Below are 19,851 nucleotides of genomic sequence, written 5' to 3'. Positions count from 1 at the left end.
GCTACCTGCAAGACGGGAAATTAGAATATGCAAGTCTATTTTCCAAATATTCTCTTTAGCTACTTAGACTTACCTTCCTTGCTGATAAAGTTTTCGAACACTTACACATTCTGAATAGTAGTTTGACAAATACTCAGTTTGTGTTTGCGGACATGCAATTAAGTTTGAACAAATTTAAACAGCAGCTTTTTGAGTATTTTCCGGAAGAAACTCAAAACAATTACGATAGTCATAGATGGATATTGAATCCGTATTTAAACAAATGCATTCAACTGGCTGAGAAAAGGAAATACTAATAAATTTAAACATATACCTACTAATTGGATGTTAAAACCATAGCCTACTTTCCTTCGCAGAGCGTAGATCAGTTTTGGATCAAAAGAATGCAAGAATATCTCGAGCTTGCAAAAGAAGCTCTTAATTGTTGTATTTGCAACCTCGTATTCATGCAAACTAAGTTCCTCGTCTATGATTGCCATCAAAACAAAAGCGAGAAACCTCCTTGAAATTGAAAATGGTATCAGTGTGTGTATCGAATAAAGAGTTCAGATTTGAAGAGCTAAGAAGAAAAACAGGCACATTCTTGGCATCAATATGTTTTTACTTCATAACTATTTAAACATTTTTTTTTTATTTTTACGTTAAACGTTGTTTATGTTCCTAAATAAAAAATAAATGTATGTTAATAAGGGTTTTTTTTTCATTTTGTAAATCATCTCGCGATCCCTTCAGCTCTTTACATGACCTTCCATGGGATCGCAGTCCACACTTTGGGAATCACTGGTGCGTGGGTTGGGCGATGGTGTGCAGTCTGCACAGGAGAGCTTCAAAGAGAATATGGAGTACTGCAAACAATTAGACCCTCTACTCACAGCGAGAGCCGTGAAATAATCTGAAATATAATGAAGTAAGGTAAAGTTGCCTAATTCCGTGATACTCCTAATTCCGTTATAGCCCTACGTTTTTTTCACTAAATGTCACGGGATTGGGTATCTTGCTAGGAAGTTTACCGATGTCTCAAAAGTAGGCAAAGATGCAATCTTTCTAGAAAGATGTCTGGCGCTATGGTCGAACGGCAAAGCTTTGATTGACATTCAATTTAAAAAAGTGTCAAGGGATTAGGGGTATCACGGAAATAGGCAATTTTACCCTACATGTATTTTAATGAAGAAAATACGTGAACCGAAAAATTGAAGTATCCCATTGGCCATGCTAGAAAACTGTTACCGAAAAATTTGAACCTACGATTTATAAGATAGGAAAGAGTCGAAATTAGACAAAATCCATGATAAAAAGAACTGATACCTCCAGAAAAAAACTGTAAGAAAATTGAAGACCTTGTTTTCAACTTACAGTAAGTGTAAATCGGCGAACTCAAGATTATTATGGCGTAAAAAATGGTCCTAACATTTAAAAAGCAAGAATTAAGAGAACATTTCCAAACTAATTACTTTTTCTATTTAATTTGTAGTTAACGACTTGGACAACTGTATCCCTGTAGCAGCAGTGACCAAAACTCGAACTGTAGTGATTACATGCGACAGACAGCCTATGAAGTAAGCAGACGGAGGAAGGGTACTTGGCATGAAAACTACAACCAGTGATGATTCCTATACTAACATCTTGATCAATCCCGCGGATAAAAATCTCAAGCTTTGCTGTATCAGTAATATCACTGCTGTCATCAAGAGTCAGTGAATAATATACGATTTTTCTTGCTTCTTTTTTTAACCTTCCTCTTGAATATAATCAGGAATTTTCTAAATTCTTCTCTCGATACTTGGTCGAGAAATTCGTAGTTTTTTCAAAATTAAAAACTTCTTGTAAACAAGTTATTTAAGCTATTTTAATTATTACTCTTTTGAGAAATTCTGTTCTATTAAAAGGCTTTAGAGCACGAGATATTTCAAACCCCATTAGGTAGCTGACTTCCTACATTTATTTATGTCATCTTTCGCTTCCTGGCTATGATTTAAGACATGTCAATTCCTGGCGTTTAACAGTTCGTCAAAGATTAAGAAGATTAAAATTGAGATAAAATCTAATAATTTTTTCCTTCTAGGGAGAAGATCTAAAAATATAAATATTCATGCACGTACAGAAGAATAATAGAAATACATACTTAGTGGTCAGTAATAATAATAATAATAATAATAATAATAATAATAATAATAATAATAATAATAATACATTATTCAGCGTGGCAATTAATGTTTCTATATACCGTACTCCTAATTGAACCGTTGAGCAAAGTAAACATGTTACATTTTGTCCGACAGAACAACAAAGAAGTTCTCCTTTTCATTCTTTACGAAACCACCTCTTACTGCTTGTAACGAAAGAGTTTGTAGAGCGACATGATACCACCACTCCTTGCTTTCAGTACGTGAATGAAACACACAGCAATGTACAGGAAACTCCTCGTGCCCGTTTAAATGCCTGTGATTACACGATGTAATCACGACACCCGCTTTGTTCACCGCTACCCTACAGGAACAGACTACAAGGCCATCTTCAAATTAATAACCCTAAACAATCTTGGATGCGACTAAAGAGTTGGGATGTTCCCTTTCTTCATTTTGAGGAATTCAAATGCATAAAGTACAACGCAAATTTTATCTTTACGCTGTTTAACTTTGGCATTACGCGTCCTATTAGATATGAACGAGGGTGTTAGTAACTGAAAAGCAAATTATGTCCTGGAGAAATAAAAGTATTGGCCATGTTCGACTTACGGAATGTCCGTTTTAAAGAGATAGAGGTACTTCAGTATGAAATTTGATATCCCGTTGCCTGGGTAGTTTATAATTTTGTCCGTTATAAAAGGAGCCCGCTTTAAAGAGGTTCCCGTAAAGAGAGGTTTCACTGCGCTGCGTTTCGTAACATCATTTTTACTGATCTGATTAAAATGCTAGATTGCTGTCTACGGATGACAGAATGATTGCATTACTTAACAGACGATACAGTTACTTCCCGTAGTCACTCATCGCTTCTGCAACCAGACTGACAGCGCTCTGCTTCCCCTCTCCGGATTTAAAATTAATAACTTATGGTCCAGTAATATTTGTGAGCTTATTCATAGACAAAGCAGAGTTTCTCTAAGTATTTCGGCTTCTAGAGCGCACGCATCACCACATAGCCCGACTCTTCACGCAGCCCAACTCAACATCGACTGACCACATCATCATCAAAATGAAAATATGCACATACCTCAAACAAACTGTCTGTTTTAACAAAATCTAACAGTTGTATTTGTCGCATTTCTCACTCTATGCACTCGTTTTCCACAAAATTGTTTTTTATTTTAATTTCTCTTCGTAAATTTCACTGTTAGTAGCCTATTACCCAACGAATTTAATTTATACAGATTTTGAAGTATTGAAGAAATTTATAAATATAGTTTACTAACTTACTACCACAGAAATCAAATAAAACATAGTTCTAATCGACATGAATATCGTACTCGAACACAAAAGTCTACTTTCCCATTCATTGAGCCTAAATGTCATACAAGTGCAGCATTTAAACATGGTGCTAGTTTCGGCCCAAGACTTTATAATAAAATTACAACCATTTTCCAAATTTGAAATATTTTAAAACTGAAGCTTTTAAAAAAGAAATTTATAAATTATTCATGATAAATAATATTAAAAAATGTGTGTATTTTTTTTTTTTTTTTTTTTACCTTTTATTTCTGTCGACTACATTCATGTTTTTATTCAACATCACTGGCTTCTGTCTGATTGTTCATTTATATTAAATGTGTTTTTCTCTCTTTTTATCTTTCTTATTCTTCTTCTTCTTATTTTTTTATTTGTTTATTTTTTTTTTGCTCTTGTGTGTTATTTATTGGTTTGAATGTAGTTACTGTATTTAGTAAACTGTCCCTATAAATTTTAAGTTATATTATTGGCTAAGACCACACCATACACGAGCCTGACTCTTACGGTAGTGGTTAGAAACATTTTTGTTTTATAATTTTAATTTGTACTCCCTAGCTAGCTAGCTAGTTAAATAAATAAATTACTCGTATTAAGAGTCACTGAATAGGTTTTGTTCGGTCACAGATCCAACTATTGTCACCTTTATTCAATATTCTACATTTTATATTGTTAGTTGTTGTGTCATGTGATGTTCACTTGCCTTGTTTACTTCGAATTTTAGAACAAAAGGTGATGATGACCTGGGCTACAGCCATTTATATAGGCCTATAGACAAACGTTCATAAACGAAACAAAGAGAATGAGTAAATGGTTCAGAAGATATGGACTTAAACTAAATACGGATAAAACCACTACAATCCCATTTAAAAAAACAGTAAAACATTCTCTAAGCAGTAAAGACACAAGGGACAGAAATATGGAACATTGCACAATTTTCTTATTAAGAAAGCACTCAAAAGTGTACAATATTTTCACACTATTTATTCTTTCTATTATGTTTGTTAAGTAACAGAAAGCAGACGAAACGATATAATTACTAGAGATCCCTTAAAATATGGCTGCTGCTATTTCGTCTTGGCACCACCCAGAGGGTTGTAAGACATATTTCGGAGGCGGTAAGGTGAAGTAAAGTAGGCTAAATCCGTGGCACTACAGCTCATGAAGGGCCCAGACCGAAGAGCCAGCTGCTGGCCTCATGTCCACAAGCCGAAGCAGAAGTGGACGATCATCCAGCCAGAATGGAGGTATCTTGTGGTTAGCACGAAGATCCCCCCAGCCGTTATAGCTGGTTTAAAAACCGGATTTTCGCTGCCTATCGTAGCTCCCCAAGTATATAACGATGCTGGGTGAGCACCGTCCCATACACTTATTGCAGTTGCAAAAGCAAGATAACTGTTACATCGTGGTATATGAAAATGTTTCAGCATACTGTGTCCTATTCAAAATTCTTCATGCTCCGTCAGTCAAGCGATATATTGCGGAGTGAGACAAGTGATCCACGGGTTTCGAGCTCACACACACACACACACTTTATGTAATTCTAGTCGTAATGGGTGCTATTCATAGACATTTCGCAGCACGCGCTACGAGCGTACTAAGCTAGCCCCGGCTATCCACTGGTTACTTGTACAGAATTTAAATCATATCCTATCGCTAACACTGGTTTATGAATACGAAAAACGCTGATCATCCACCGAAAGCCCGCGCTAAATATGTCTATGAATATGAATCTTAGAATAACATTAACCAAAGTCCAGCTGTAAATAAATGATCTGATATTTAATTATAGGCTATATAAATTCCATGTCGTAAACAAAATGTTTTATTGATTCGTAAGATGTTTAATAATTTTGTCAGCTGATGGCTACTTGCCAAACTGGAAGAATTGTGATTATATAATAATAATAATAATAATAATAATAATAATAATAATTTTTACTTAAAGCAAGTAAAGCGATGGGTTTGGAAGTGAACCCCGAAAAGACAAAGTATATGATTATGTCTCGTGACCTGAATATTGTAAGAAATGGAAATGTAAAAATTGGAGATTTATTCTTCGAAGAGGTACAAAAATTCAAATATCTTGGAGCAACAATAACAAATATGAATGACACTCGGGAGGAAATTAAACGCAGAATAAATATGGGAAATGCCAGTTATTATTCGTTGAGAAGCTTTTGTCATCTAGTCTGCTGTCAAAAAAATCTATAAGTTAGAATTTATAAAACAGTTATGTTACCGGTTATTCTGTATGGTTGTGAAACTTGGACTCTCACTTTGAGAGAGAAACAGAGATTAAGGGTGTTTGAGAATAAGGTGCTTAGGAAAATATTTGAGGCTAAGAGGGATAAAGTTACATGAGAATGGAGAAAGTTACACAACGCAGAAATGCGTGCATTGTATTTTTTATCTAAAATAATTAGGAACATTAAATCCAGACTTTTGAGATGGGCGAATTCAGAAATGTATATAGAATGTTAGTTGGGAGGCCGGAGGGAAAAAGACCATTAGGGAGGCCGAGACGTAGATGGGAGGATAATATTAAAATGGATTTGAGGGAGGTGGGATATGTTGATAGAGACTGGATTAATCTTGCACAGGATAGGGACCGATGGCGGGCTTACGTGAGGGCGGAAATGAACCTGCGGGTTCTTTAAAAGCCATTTGTAAGTAAGTAAGCAAATAATAATAATAATAATAATAATAATAATAATAATAATAATAATAATGATAATAATAATAATTTATTGGCTCAGAACCAATCACACATTTTGTGGAGAATTGCCTCTGTTGAAGATTGGAATGTGTTGGAGTTATTGGCTGTAAATATTAAATTTAGCGTTGGAGTAGTAAGGAAATGAAGCTGACGTCAAGGGTTGGAGGGTATGGAGGGTCGGAGGGAGCATGGCCAAATGAGGGATGGGGGAAGGGGGCGTGGCCAAATGAGGGATAGGGGAAAGGGGGTGTGACCAAAAGAGGGATAGGGGAAAGGGGGCGTGGTCAAAGGAGGGATAAGGGGAAGTGGTTTGTGATTGGTGAATTGGGATTTGCAAGCGAGTGGCGTGGAAAAGCGATTGACGAATGAACATGGAGTGGAGCTGTGAGAGGGAGGAGTTTTGGCTCCATGTGAAAGTGAATGCTGTGTTACATAAGATCCAAGGCCAACCTCTCGACATGTGTTGAGGTCCGTTGTTTGTAATTCACCTTGAACCAAATGTGAAAGTGGAAGCGCGACGTGTTGACACATGACAAGGTGAACAACACCTCGACACGTGTTGTGTGTTCGGTGTACACCGGCTGACCTTCCGCAGCCTAACCGGTTGAAGAGAAAGTTCAGTTGCGACAGAGTTTTTTGCTCCATATCACTGGTATAAAAGCGGAAGTTTTAGGGTGTGATGAGGAGTCATGGACAGTAACGCTTTGAAGAACATTCCACTAATAACAAAAGAAGAACATTGGAAATTGCCATTTGAGGTAATATATTCATATCCAACAGGTATGAGAGATGAATGGTTGGATGAACCGCACCAAATCGTTCGGAAGTACTACATAAACAACTCTAATAAAATATATACGGAGGTGAAGAGACTAATACATGGAGAAAATCAGTTACATACTGATTACTCATTAGTGTTACCATGTGGTAATACGGAAATTCTTTTTTTAAATTCAATTTCAACACATGAGGATACCTACCACAGCAATACCTGCTTAGGTAATGGCGAGCACCTGATTGAGTGCAGCGATCCTTGCGAGTCACATTTACGCGTCTGGCGGGAACTGTGCGATCCTAGCTGCCTCACTTACAAAGAGGTGAGTACAGTGTGGTTATTTCTTTTACTAATTCTAATATGATATACATAATGGTTATATTTCTTATTTTGTTTTTGTGCAGAAACCAGAAAGTGTGGATGTGGTTGTGAAAGCGGCAAGAAAAAGATTTTATCGGGAGAGATGTGAAGACACATGCCCCAACTATAAACCAGTAAGTGTATTTCTTTTTTATATGAAGTACAACTGTATTTGTGATGCACAATGATTATATTTGTTATTGTTTTGTTTAACAGAAACCTGAAATTGTGAAAGTGGTCGTTGATGAGAAAAAAGCCAACAGGAAAAATAGATTTTGGCGGGAGAATTGTATTGAAACATGCCCTAACCACAAAGCGGTGAGTGTATTTTTTGTTATTCTTTCATCAAATAATGTAGTGTGTATGTGTGTAAATTATTATTTTCAGCAGAAAAGTAAAAGAGGAGAGAAGAGGAAACGTGAAATACTGAATGAGGCGACGAATGTGGAAGACATTATTCAACAATTGACCACATAGAGAAGAAAAAAATGGAGAACAAATGCGACATTTGTGACAAAACATTTCCACATAAATGGAGATTAACAGCACATGTGAAGGACAAACATGGTGCAATAGGGTACAAATGCGATATTTGTTCGAAAGACTATTCATCCAAAGACAGTTTAGCGCGACACAAAAAAGAATATCACAACACATCCAGGTTCAAGTGCAAACTATGTGGCACAGTTGTCAATCTCGAAATACATATGGTCCAGCATGTGAAAAACCATAATATGGTAAGTATATAAATATAAACACATACTAAGTTTGTTTAATACTTATGACAATATTAATGATTAATTGTATATCAGGTTACAGATGTCAAAGTGTCAAAGTGAAGATGAGAAAGTGAATGGAGATGAAAACGCTGCACCTGTGATGAACACCGCACGGGTTGATGTTATGCCACCATCTACCCCTGCATCCGAGATGGTTACGTCACCATTCTCAGGAGCGGTTGCTATCTGGGATGGTTCCACAACCGACCTCTGGAACGGATGCTGTCCCAATGGTGGCGTCAACATCCAGTCAAGTATGTTCTGGATCTGTGTTTGCGTTATCGGATAGAGCTTTCAAAAATCGTTTGAAGACTTATATTGCTCTAAATCTGACAAATCATGAGAGTGAATTGAAAGATATTTTAGAATGTGTCACGAATGAAATCCAAGACATTTTAAAGAGACATTTAAGCGAGTATTCTGCTTTAAAATTTAACATATTTGTTGAATGTATGTTTGCCAGTGTTCACAACGAGACAATATTTCATAATTTTAAAAGTAAAAATGATGTGTTATATCAGTATTCGGATATCAGGGAATTTATCAACAAACAAAAGGAAAAGATTCTGAAAGAGTTTGAAGAATGTAGTACGAAAGGTTCGGGTTTATTTTATGTCAAATTACATAATAGAATTGCGAGTAAATAAATATACACCATTGATGGGCGGAAGTGCATATATAGAACTTCCTCGCAGGTACAAAAATTCAAAATCTTTAGTAAACATTGCCAACAGTGATATCTATTGTTTTAAGTATTGTATACTATCGAAATTTCTCGATAGAGACAAGGACCTTATGTTGAGCTATGAGAATAGACCAGATTTAGAATGTAAATATGATTGGTGCATTGACTTCCCCGTGGGAATCAATGACATTGCAAAATTTGAAAAACACAATGATATTTCAATAAATGTGTTTGCACTTGATGAGAATGATGATGTATTTCTTCTTAGAATGTGTGAAAAGGAATTACCAGATCATAGGGATTTGTTATACATTAGTAATGAAATCACATCACATTACTGTTGCATAACAAATTTCAGCGCACTCGTACGGCCTCAACTGACAGCTGCTGTTGGTAGTCAAATTGCTGTTTGTAAACGGTGTTTTGCATATTTTCGACATAATGAGGTTAGGTCATGTGCAGAACGATTGAAGGATCACGACAGCGTATGTTCGCAATTTAGTGCTGTTAGATCAGTATTTCCGTATAAAGATTACCTGTCTTTTGATCATCCCGAGTTTTCACAGAAGGTGAGATTTGTTATTTATGCGGATTTTGAGTGTCTACTAGAGCCCATTGAGAATTGTCATGGGAATCCAGACTCTAGTTATACGGTGCAATATCAGAAACATACACCGTTTAGTTATTGCTATGTTCTTAAGGATAGTCAGGATACGTACACAGACATGAAATTGTACAGAGAGTGTGATGCAGCAAACCATTTCGTACAAGACATGGTGATGGAGACGAAAAAAATTGAACAAATACTATTTCAGGATAATAAAGAAATGATTCCACTAACCAGTGAAGAAAATGATGCATACTTGAAAGCAAATATATGTCACATTTGTAAAAAGGGTGATTTTATAGGCGATAATTATAAAGTTCGTGATCATGATCATTTGACGGGGAAATTTCGCGGTGCTGCTCACAATGAGTGCAATTTGAGGTATCAGCATCAGCACTTTATTCCAATTGTACTGCATAATTTGTCATCTGATGACTATTGTGAAGGAATTGGGTTATGATGACAACCTCATTCAAGTTTTACCAAACACGCAGGAAAAGTACATTAGTTTTGTTAAAAATGTTCCTTGCATGCACAGAAGAAAGCGTTATATGCAAATGCGATTTCTTGATTCTTTTCGGTTTATGCCATCCAGTTTAGCACAATTAGCAGACAACTTGCCCAAAGATAAGTTTTCGGAAACGAAAAAAAACTTCAATGATAAATTTGATCTTGTTTGTCGTAAGGGTGTTTTTCCCTATGACTATTTAACAACGTCAGATAGACTAGAGGACAACTGTCTACCACCGAAGGAGAACTTTTTCAGCAAATTAACTAATGAGCATATCACCGAAGAGGACTATAATCATGCAAAATCTGTTTGGGAGACATTCAATATTCAGACGCTGGGGGAGTATTCAGATTTATACTTGAAATCCGACACTCTCATCTTAACGGATGTGTTTGAAAATTTTCGCGAGATGTGTCTCAAAGCATATGATTTAGATTGTATGTATTACTATACAGTGCCAGGACTTGCCTATTCAGCAATGTTGAAATTAACAGGTGTTGAATTGCAATTGATTAAGGATATGACTATGCTATTACTTTTCGAACAAGGAATACGTGGTGGAATCTGTCAATGTGTGACTCGTCATGCAGTTGCGAACGATCCTAAAAGCGACAATTTCGATGATTCTAAACCCCCTTCTGCAATTTACTACGTGGATGCGAATAATTTGTATGGATTCGCCATGTCTCAAAAATTACCATACGGGGGATTTGCATGGCTAACAGATGAGGAAATACATCATTTTGATCTTCAAGCAGTAAATGATGATAGTGAAATAGGTTATGTTCTAGAGGTGGATATAGAGTATCCAAATCATCTGTTTGAAAAACATAAAGAGTTACCATTTTGTGCGGAATTTGCAAAACCGCCAGGTGGAATGCATAAAAAATTGTTGACATCACTGCATTCCAAACAAAACTATGTGGCACACTACAAACTTTTGCAACAGGCAGTGGATCATGGCTTGCAAATTGTCAAAATACATCGTGCTATAAAATTCAAGCAATCACATTGGTTAAAACAATACATTGATTTGAATACTGAAATGCGTAGAAATGCGAACAATGATTTTGAAAAAGATTTTTTCAAGCTTATGAATAATGCGGTATTTGGAAAGACAATGGAAAATGTTCGAAAAAGAACACATTTCAGATTAGTTTCAAATGATGAGAAACTGAAAAAACTCATTTCCAAACCATACTTTCTCGACCGAGTAATTTATGCTGAAAACCTGGTGGGTATTCATTTAAGACAAACTCAAATTTTGTTTGATAAAGCATTGTATGTAGGTATGTGTATTTTAGAACTTTCAAAAGTGCACATGTACAATTTTCACCATCGCATTATGAAAGAACAGTTTGGTGACAAATTTAAGTTGTGTTACATGGACACAGACAGTTTTATATATCTTGCTCAAACAGATGATTTGTACCACGATCTGCAAAATGTAGGGGATCATTTGGATACTAGTGTGTATTCACCAAATCATATTTTATATTCACTACAGAATAAAGGTGTGCTTGGGAAGTTCAAGGATGAAATTCCAAATTCACATATTGATGAGTTTGTAGGTTTGAAGGCTAAAGTGTACGCCTTGAAGTGTTCCGATTTTGAAATAAAAAAACTGAAGGGTATTAAGAAAAGTGTAATTAGGAATGAAATCACGTTTGCAGATTATGCATCATGTCGTGAATCTGGTATTCCTACTTACTCAAGAAACAATTCTATTAGATCATATTTTCATAATGTGTTTACAATGTGTGTAAATAAAGTGACTTTAAATTCTTTTGACGACAAAAGAGTAATATTACAAGATGGTGTTAATACAGTGCCACATGGATATGATGAATCTCCATGTAAAAGAAGACGTGTGCAAGAGTGTGTTTAAATAATAAGAATATTGTATTTTATATACGTTTTATTAACTCATAATAAATTTACAGTGCTTGTGCAGAAACTTGTTTTTATTTCAATACATCACTCTCATCAATCCAACTGTTCTTTGAGTTAGGAAACCCATACCACTTCACATACACCTTCCCAGCCTTCCTCCTCAAAATTTTTTCAACCAAATAAACATCTGGAAAGTTTGTCTTTTGAAGTTCCTCGGTGTAGAACGCTCCTAAAATGGGTGCACCTTCTAGATCATGAAGTATGTAAGTCGTTGGCTGAGTCTGTTGCATTTTTTTCACTTCGAATATTAAAGTACTCCACGATGGTAGGTAGCCCTTGGTAAACAGCTTCTTGTACTTTGATATTCTCACTAAATCACCCTCTCGAAACTTTTGTCATCCTCGTCGCACTGGTTGTTGCTCGTACACTGTATGAAGGAGTTGATTGTTAGTAACATCCATGGGTCTCATCTTTGTAGTTGAATGTACGGTGGCATTGTACTTCTCAATGAGCTGTGGCAATAGTTCCAACCATCTGTAGGATCCACGCGCCGTAAACTCTCGAAACATGTGTGACTTGAGTGTCCTGATGAATCTCTCGGCGATACATGATTTTGTTGTAGAAAACACCGAGTAGTGATTGATGATGTAATTTTCCATTAGCAATTTAAAATGTTTATTGTAGTACTCTTTTCCCCAGTCTGTTTGCAAATTTTTCGGAGCCTTTGCCATTCCGCTTAGCAATGAGTGCATGGCAGATGTCACTTCATTACCGGTTTTATTTTTAAGTTCTTTCGCCCAAGCATATTTGGAATACACATCTATTACTACCAGTATATATTTAAATCCTTTATTTTGCTTAGCATAGGGAATGAGTTCAATGAGATCGCTTTGAAAGAGGTCAAATAAACCTTTAGTGATGACATGACGTCTTTGAAAATTTTTCCGAGCTGGTTTATGAAGTTCTTGTGCAATCCCCTCTTTGCTCATTCTATGTATCCACCTTCACGCAATTCCTCTTCTATAGCATAGATTTCGTTATCCACACCGGTATTTCCAGCGTAGCGTGATGACATGAGAAGGTCAAGGCGTTCAAAATTCATTCGGATCATCCCAATGCTTATATTCTATTTTATGATTTGGTAGAGAAACTTTCCAACTTCCACCACGCTTCTGAAACAATGGAACAATAATATTGTAATACTTCTTGGTATTTGCTCTCCTTAGCTTCTGTTTCGGATCATAATCAACACGATGTGCGTTAGTGGAAATTAAAATATCTTTGTATTTATATATGTCCTGATCATCATAACTACCATCCGGTGGGTTGTTGAGAAACAGTAAATTATATAAACCAGAGGTTCCCTTGTATCGTATATTGTTCACAATTACATGATCTTTGTCAAATTTAATGGGTGTGTTTCCAATCACCAATTTGTTATTACAAAACTGAACACCATATACCTTATCATATGCTTTATGTTTTGTTCGCTTTGAGAGATTGTGTATATGCATGCTAACAATGGGGTTGTGTTTCTCATCTTCCTCCTCCTCCTCCTCCTCCTCCTCCTCTTTCATATCCTTTTTATGTAATCTACCTTCTTTCCTCCATCGTCTGCATATTTCTTCGTATTCTGCATTTCATTTATTAGCATATGTAGAGGTGTGGTAATTGGCTGAAACGCTTCACCGAGTGCATGCTGAGAGCTCAATTGTCCCTGCTTCAAGGCTATGAATTTGCGTTTTACAGCTCGAGAATGTTTTATGATATTTCTTTTCAGTTTGTCTCGAGATGCTGTAGCAGCTGACATCTTGCAATGCAATGGTGAATATTCATGCTACATTCACTATTTTATACACAAGTTCTATAGTTGCATTTAACTGCTGCTTGCGACCAGACATATGAAACGATAACTTATCACGTTTGGAAACAGACGTTCCATTTTTGAATAGTTTATCATTTAATTTCACGATTACATCAGCTGGTGTTGTAGTAACAGTTACTACACCATTCATAGGAATTTCAAAGTAATTTAGTCCACTGGATAATTTATATACATTCGTATTATCATGTTTTGGAGTTGAAGCAATATGAAAAAATGTAACACCTTTGAACTTGTTTGTCATTTCATAAATTTCTTTCTTCAACTCATTTGCTTGAGTCACTTTTTCAGCAATGGCAAATAATGCACGATCTTCATCATATTTCCGTAATTTTGCATCCCATTGTGCTTCCTGGTGCTGCATACGTTCATGCACATGTTTCACCGTCTGTTCATTCGTTTCATTAATATAGTGTTTAATTCGCGTTTCAAAATTGCTACTAGTCGTGTCAACAAGTGTTGACGTGTACGTTTCCAAAGACGATTTAATTTTATCATCATTTTCAATGGCATATCGTTGAATTTCCTTAATAGCTCTATCCACGTATAGTTTATTTGCAGCGTCCTCCGGCTCATCCGGTGCTTTGACACCTTTTAGTTTTACGTCGCCAATAAGATAGTTTTTATCACTATCGCATGGGAAATCTTCTCGAAGAATTATTTTTTCTCTTCTTCTGTAGACACTCCGTCCAAATTTGTCAATACTCATACTTTCTCAAAGTCTCGATACTAAGTAAAGAGAATAGTAATCATTTCCATATTATATAGGAATCTATTCCTTTTCGATATCTCCCCTTGTGTAATTCGCTTTCTAAATTCATGATTAAACATCGATCACCACTATTCCAACACTCGGAGCACATTTCTTGAAATCGATCAAAAGTCATGTCTGGATTGACAAAATTGTCAAATATATGCTTCAGGTTCATACTGTCCTGTTTGAAAAGAACAATTAAATTGCAGTTGTCTCGAATGAGGTGCTTGGGAATCTTTGCATAAGTCTGTCCGAGATAAAATAAATCGAGGTTTTTATGTCTTCCCATACTAAACAATTTCGATATTGTCTTTTGTGAATCAGTCATTATGTCGTCAAAGATAAACACGGAGTTTGCTTTTATGTCTTCAAATGGTACAATATCCTCGCTGGCATTATATCTAAAAAGTCCTATTTCTGGCACTTTTTCCAATACTTTGGCTAAATATTCGTATTTTGGCTGGAATAGGGATTTTGAATAGATGTAGATATTTTCGAATTTTAATCCAGAGCTATGAAGAATCCAATTTAACAACAAGTTTGTTTTCCCAGCATTGCTTGGACCACATATGATACATCGCACGTGATTGGGAAATAGTGCACTGTGTCGTACGTAATTTGTATCGTTTCCACTTTCTCCTATAACTTCAATTGGTAACGTTTGTGTTTGCTTCACAACTTGCATGTTTTAGATACAGGTGTAATTACAACTGTTAAATACTTTAACATGAATACAATTTTCGACATATATGCAACAAGATATCATTTTCAACATATCGATGCTTTAAAACAACAAGGTATTATTTTCAACCATTTGTTGCTTTAAAACAACAAGGTGTTATTTTCAACCATTTGTTGCTTTAAAACAACAAGGTATTATTTTCAACCATTTGTTGCTTTAAAACAACAAGATACCATTTTCGATCGTTTGTTGCTTTAAAACAACAAGATACCATTTTCGACCATTTGTTGCTTTAAAGCAACAAGGTACCATATAATGTTACAAACATATGATTTTCGTATCAGTTGCAATTATGAACGCTAAGAAACTGGATGTGCGACTAACGTGTTCCCCGATTACATACGATAGCAGAGAATCCCGATATGATTGCATGAATCATTGGGTTCAATATATCCCATTTAGAGGGAGAAAGAGATGTATGCAAAAAGGGTGTAACAGCATTGTTCGAACACAGTGTTCAAAGCGTTTTGTTGGATTGTGTATAAAGTGCTTTTACAAATATCATAACATTATAGAATAATACATTATATGTATATAAGGAACACCTTTTTATAAATTATTTTATAGTATGCTTGTCCACGGTGGGGAACGTACCGTAAGAGGACGCGGTATTTTAAATACAATTATCAACAAGCTACCAGTGGAATTGCATCTACCAGGCTATCAGTTTTGCGGACCTGGCACGAAATTGCATAAGAGAATTTTTCAAGGTCAACTGGGCGTCAATGCTTTAGACGAGGCGTGTCGAGAACACGATATTGCCTATGCACAAAGCAGTGATCTTTCATCAAGACACGCAGCTGATAAAGTGTTACAAGACAAAGCCCGAGCACGTGTAACTGCATCTGACGCCAAACCGAGTGAGAGGGCTGCTGCTTTTTTTGTCTCCAAAGTAATGGGTGCTAAACGTTTCTTTGGTGCTGGAAAGCGAGACATGACACTCTCCAAGTTGAAAGCGGCAATGAAAAGAAAAAACAATATGCATAAGAAGAAGAAGAAGAAGAAGAAGAAGAAGAAGAAGAAACCTCGAGTCATAAAGGGGCCCAAAAGAGGTGGAATTCTCCCTCTGCTCCCAATATTCGCAGGTCTCAGCGCATTAGGAGCTCTCTCCGGTGGTGCTGCACAAATAGCGAAAGCTGTAAATTCTGCCAAAAGTGATAAAAAGCAACTTTCAGAATCTATGAGACATAATAAAACTATGGAGGCTATTGCAATGGGGAAAAAAACTGGTGGTGGGCTACCTCTCCCTTTAATATTGGCTGGTTTACAAACACTTGCAACAGTTATTTCACCAAAGAAAGCATCGGCAGGAAAGGATTTGTATGTGAGACAATACAAGAGCGGTAAGGGAATGCGGTTAAAAAAAAAAGCCCTAAGTGATGCTGATATTCTTAATTATGCACAATTTTTTGGGATACAAAATTTTCGCGGTGTATTTATGAGAAATGCTTTGCCAAGGAAACCATGGTATAAAGAAAAAATAGTAATTAATTTAGATTCTAATGAGGGACCCGGAACGCATTGGGTCGCGCTTAATAAAATTAATAACAATGAAGCATTCTACTTTGATTCGTTTGGAGACCTCCCCCCACCTGTAGAGATAATTAATTACTTACGGGGTGTAACAATTAAATATAATACTAACCGTTATCAAGAGTTTAATACGGAATTATGTGGACAGTTAGCTCTTCAATTTTTGCTATAAATGCAAACGTAACAATTTGTATGCTGTCACAATGTCTTTCACGGTGACAGGTAACACATCAGAGATATCTTGTAACTATCATCCACCAATCACATTGGATGAAGATTCAGAGTATGAAATTGGCCTCGTGAATTTTTCAACATATAACACCATACCCAATGTTAACGATGGGAATAACAAATTTATATATATTACAAAGTCAACGAAGGAAAGTAAAACAATTACATTACCCACGGGAACGTATGAAATCGATGATATTAATAAATATATATCTCATGCAATGATGATCAAAGACAATCACACACGACCGATCGCCTTTGAATTAGTAGCAAATAATAACACATTACACACACAAATTTATTGTCAACATGAAATTGATTTCACCGCTCCCGATTCAATAGGTAAAATACTGGGATTTAAATCGAAAAAACTTGAAGCTGTCCATAAACACATATCCGATTACCCAGCTAACATATTTCCTGTCACTCTTATAAGAATAGAATGTAATTTAACTGGGAGCTCATTTTTAAACAGTCAATCAACACATGCAATTCATTCTTTAATTGTAAATGTTGACCCAGGTTTTCACTTGTCTGACAAGCCATTCGACATTCGATATTTCAAAATAAATACTAAATATATTGATAATATTACTATTAGAATACTGGATCATGACGGAAGATTGATTGATTTTAGGGGTGAAACTATTACTCTAGAATTACATCTTCGAAAAAGATGGGATTACAATTCCCTCAAAACTTCTATATCAGGACTAACACATCAACTGAACACGTTAGTTCAACTTCTGAAACCAAGAGATTGACATCTCGCTCAGTGCACTTACTCACAAAATACGGATATAAAGTAAAGCGACGATGGATCCCTTAAATGTTACTAAATCGCCAATATTTGAGGAGAGAATAGTGAAAAAAGAAACGCATTCCTTTCTCCCACAGAATCCTTCAGCCATCAATGAAAATGACTCAATCAATATTCGTATTAAAAGTGAAAATTTATACATGCTTCCTTGTGAGAGTTGTATTGTTATTGAAGGTAGCATTACAAAACCTGAGGGTACGCCAACTAGTGCGAAATTGGTTAACAATGCTATGGCATTTTTGTTCGAAAGTATACGATTGGAACTTAATGGGCAGCTTATTGACAGCATTAAAAACGCAGGCATTACGTCAACGATGAAGAATTTGATTTCTCTGAATACATTTGAATCTAACATGCTTGGAAACAGCGGTTGGATCCATCCCACTAAGGATGTTGATATTGTTACTAATACTAAATTCAACGTTTGCGTCCCTCTGAAAACTCTTCTCGGATTTGCTGAAGATTTTAAAGATATCATAATAAATGCACAATTGGAACTCATACTTGTACGAGCAAAAGACTCTATTAATGCTCGAATGGGTGAGAATTGCAAGGTGACGTTAACAAGAATTCATTGGAACATGCCTCTAATTACAGTCTCTGATTCTGAAAGACTTCGACTTTTAGAGATACTGAGAAGTGATAGACCGCTTAGCATTCCATTTCGCTCATGGCAGTTGTTTGAATATCCATCACTACCTGCAACTAAACAGATTATGTGAAATATTACAACTACTACCAAACTTCGGAAACCAAGATATGTTATAATTGGATTTCAAACAAACAGAAACGGGATTGACAAGGATAACAGTGTCTTTGATCATTGTAATATTACTGACGTGAGAGTATATTTGAATGATGAATTCTACCCATACAATAATCTAAATCTGGATATTGAGAATGGTAAAGTGGCTCTATTATATGAATTATACAGCAAATTTCAAAATTCATATTACAACAAACCAAACAATCCACTGCTATCGAGAAAAGATTTCATCGAAAAAGCGCCACTTTTCGTCATTGATTGCTCTAAACAACACGATGAAGTAAAACTAGGAGCAGTAAATATACGTGTTGACATATTGGCAAATGCTAATATAGCAGCAAATACTGCTGCATATTGTCTTATTCTACACGATTGCCTCGTAAACTATACACCCCTCACAAACCTGGTGCAAACAGTGGTGTAACAAAAAAATGTAAGTATGTGTTACTTTTCTCCGTAATATTATACAATTTGCATTAGCTCTCATTCTACACTGTTCTTATTTTGTTTCAGGATGTCCATTATGATAATTGATGTACAAGGTTTCCACGAAGCCGGGACGAATAATGTTTCTGTAAAGAAACTCACCATCTCGCCGGGAATGTGCAGCTGTTCAAACCACCTACTCACGTCATACCATCAAACTCGTCGAATTGGTTGACAGCATATCATCATGGACTATTGTGGAATAGTGGTTATGTTAATTACAATGCTTAGTGGTTATGTTAATTATAGTGCTTTTAAGAGATATCACATATGACTGATTGTGAGTGTGTTTGTGGAAAAGAAACAATTCATTTGGTACTGCTTTCTGGAACTGTATTTGTTGCATTGTAATCAATATATAACCATTATTTGCTTTTATTACTCTTTTCTTTTACCCCGATCCTAAGTCCCCCAAGATGGAAATAAGGACAGGTTTCTTGCTCAGTGATAAGGAATGTGATTTCACTTTCGAAATAATAACTCATTATATTCAATTTTTTTTTTTATTCAATCGTAATTCCGTTACATTCACCACAGGAGCATGCCTGTTCGCTCCCCTCTTCCCCAATCCTTCTGTCCATCTCCATGTGCGGCGTCTCAGGCCGGAGAATCTGTGAAAACAGCAAGTCATTACATAAAATTAGTTGACATCTGTGCATGAGCAAACGCTGATTAACAAGCAAACACGGAAATGAGGTCTACAATCTAGTTAGAAAAACATGAATGAATTTACATCGTTTGTCAGAGTAATTCTTATGTAAATACAACAATTAAATGAAAATAAGCCCACAATCTAGTTAAATGATTACAAAAAACATAAATTTGATGCATTGATTAATGTAATTAATTATGTACACTTTGATAAAAA

General features: G+C 35.8%; 1 long non-coding RNA gene across 1 annotated transcript; it reads left to right on the top strand.

The window, feature by feature from the left end:
- Positions 1 to 6,573: 6,573 nt before the first annotated feature.
- LOC138700533 (uncharacterized) lies at positions 6,574 to 7,941 on the top strand. Its single transcript, XR_011332378.1, has 3 exons — positions 6,574 to 7,428; positions 7,511 to 7,612; positions 7,685 to 7,941. It is a non-coding gene; the product is annotated as an uncharacterized lncRNA (long non-coding RNA).
- The last annotated feature ends 11,910 nt before the right edge of the window (positions 7,942 to 19,851 follow it).

The sequence above is a fragment of the Periplaneta americana genome, chromosome 5 (assembly GCF_040183065.1).
Source record: "Periplaneta americana isolate PAMFEO1 chromosome 5, P.americana_PAMFEO1_priV1, whole genome shotgun sequence".
Classification (NCBI taxonomy): Eukaryota; Metazoa; Arthropoda; class Insecta; order Blattodea; family Blattidae; genus Periplaneta; species Periplaneta americana.
The sequence above is the reverse complement of the archived record's forward strand: the minus strand, read 5'-3'. Positions and strand labels throughout refer to the sequence as shown.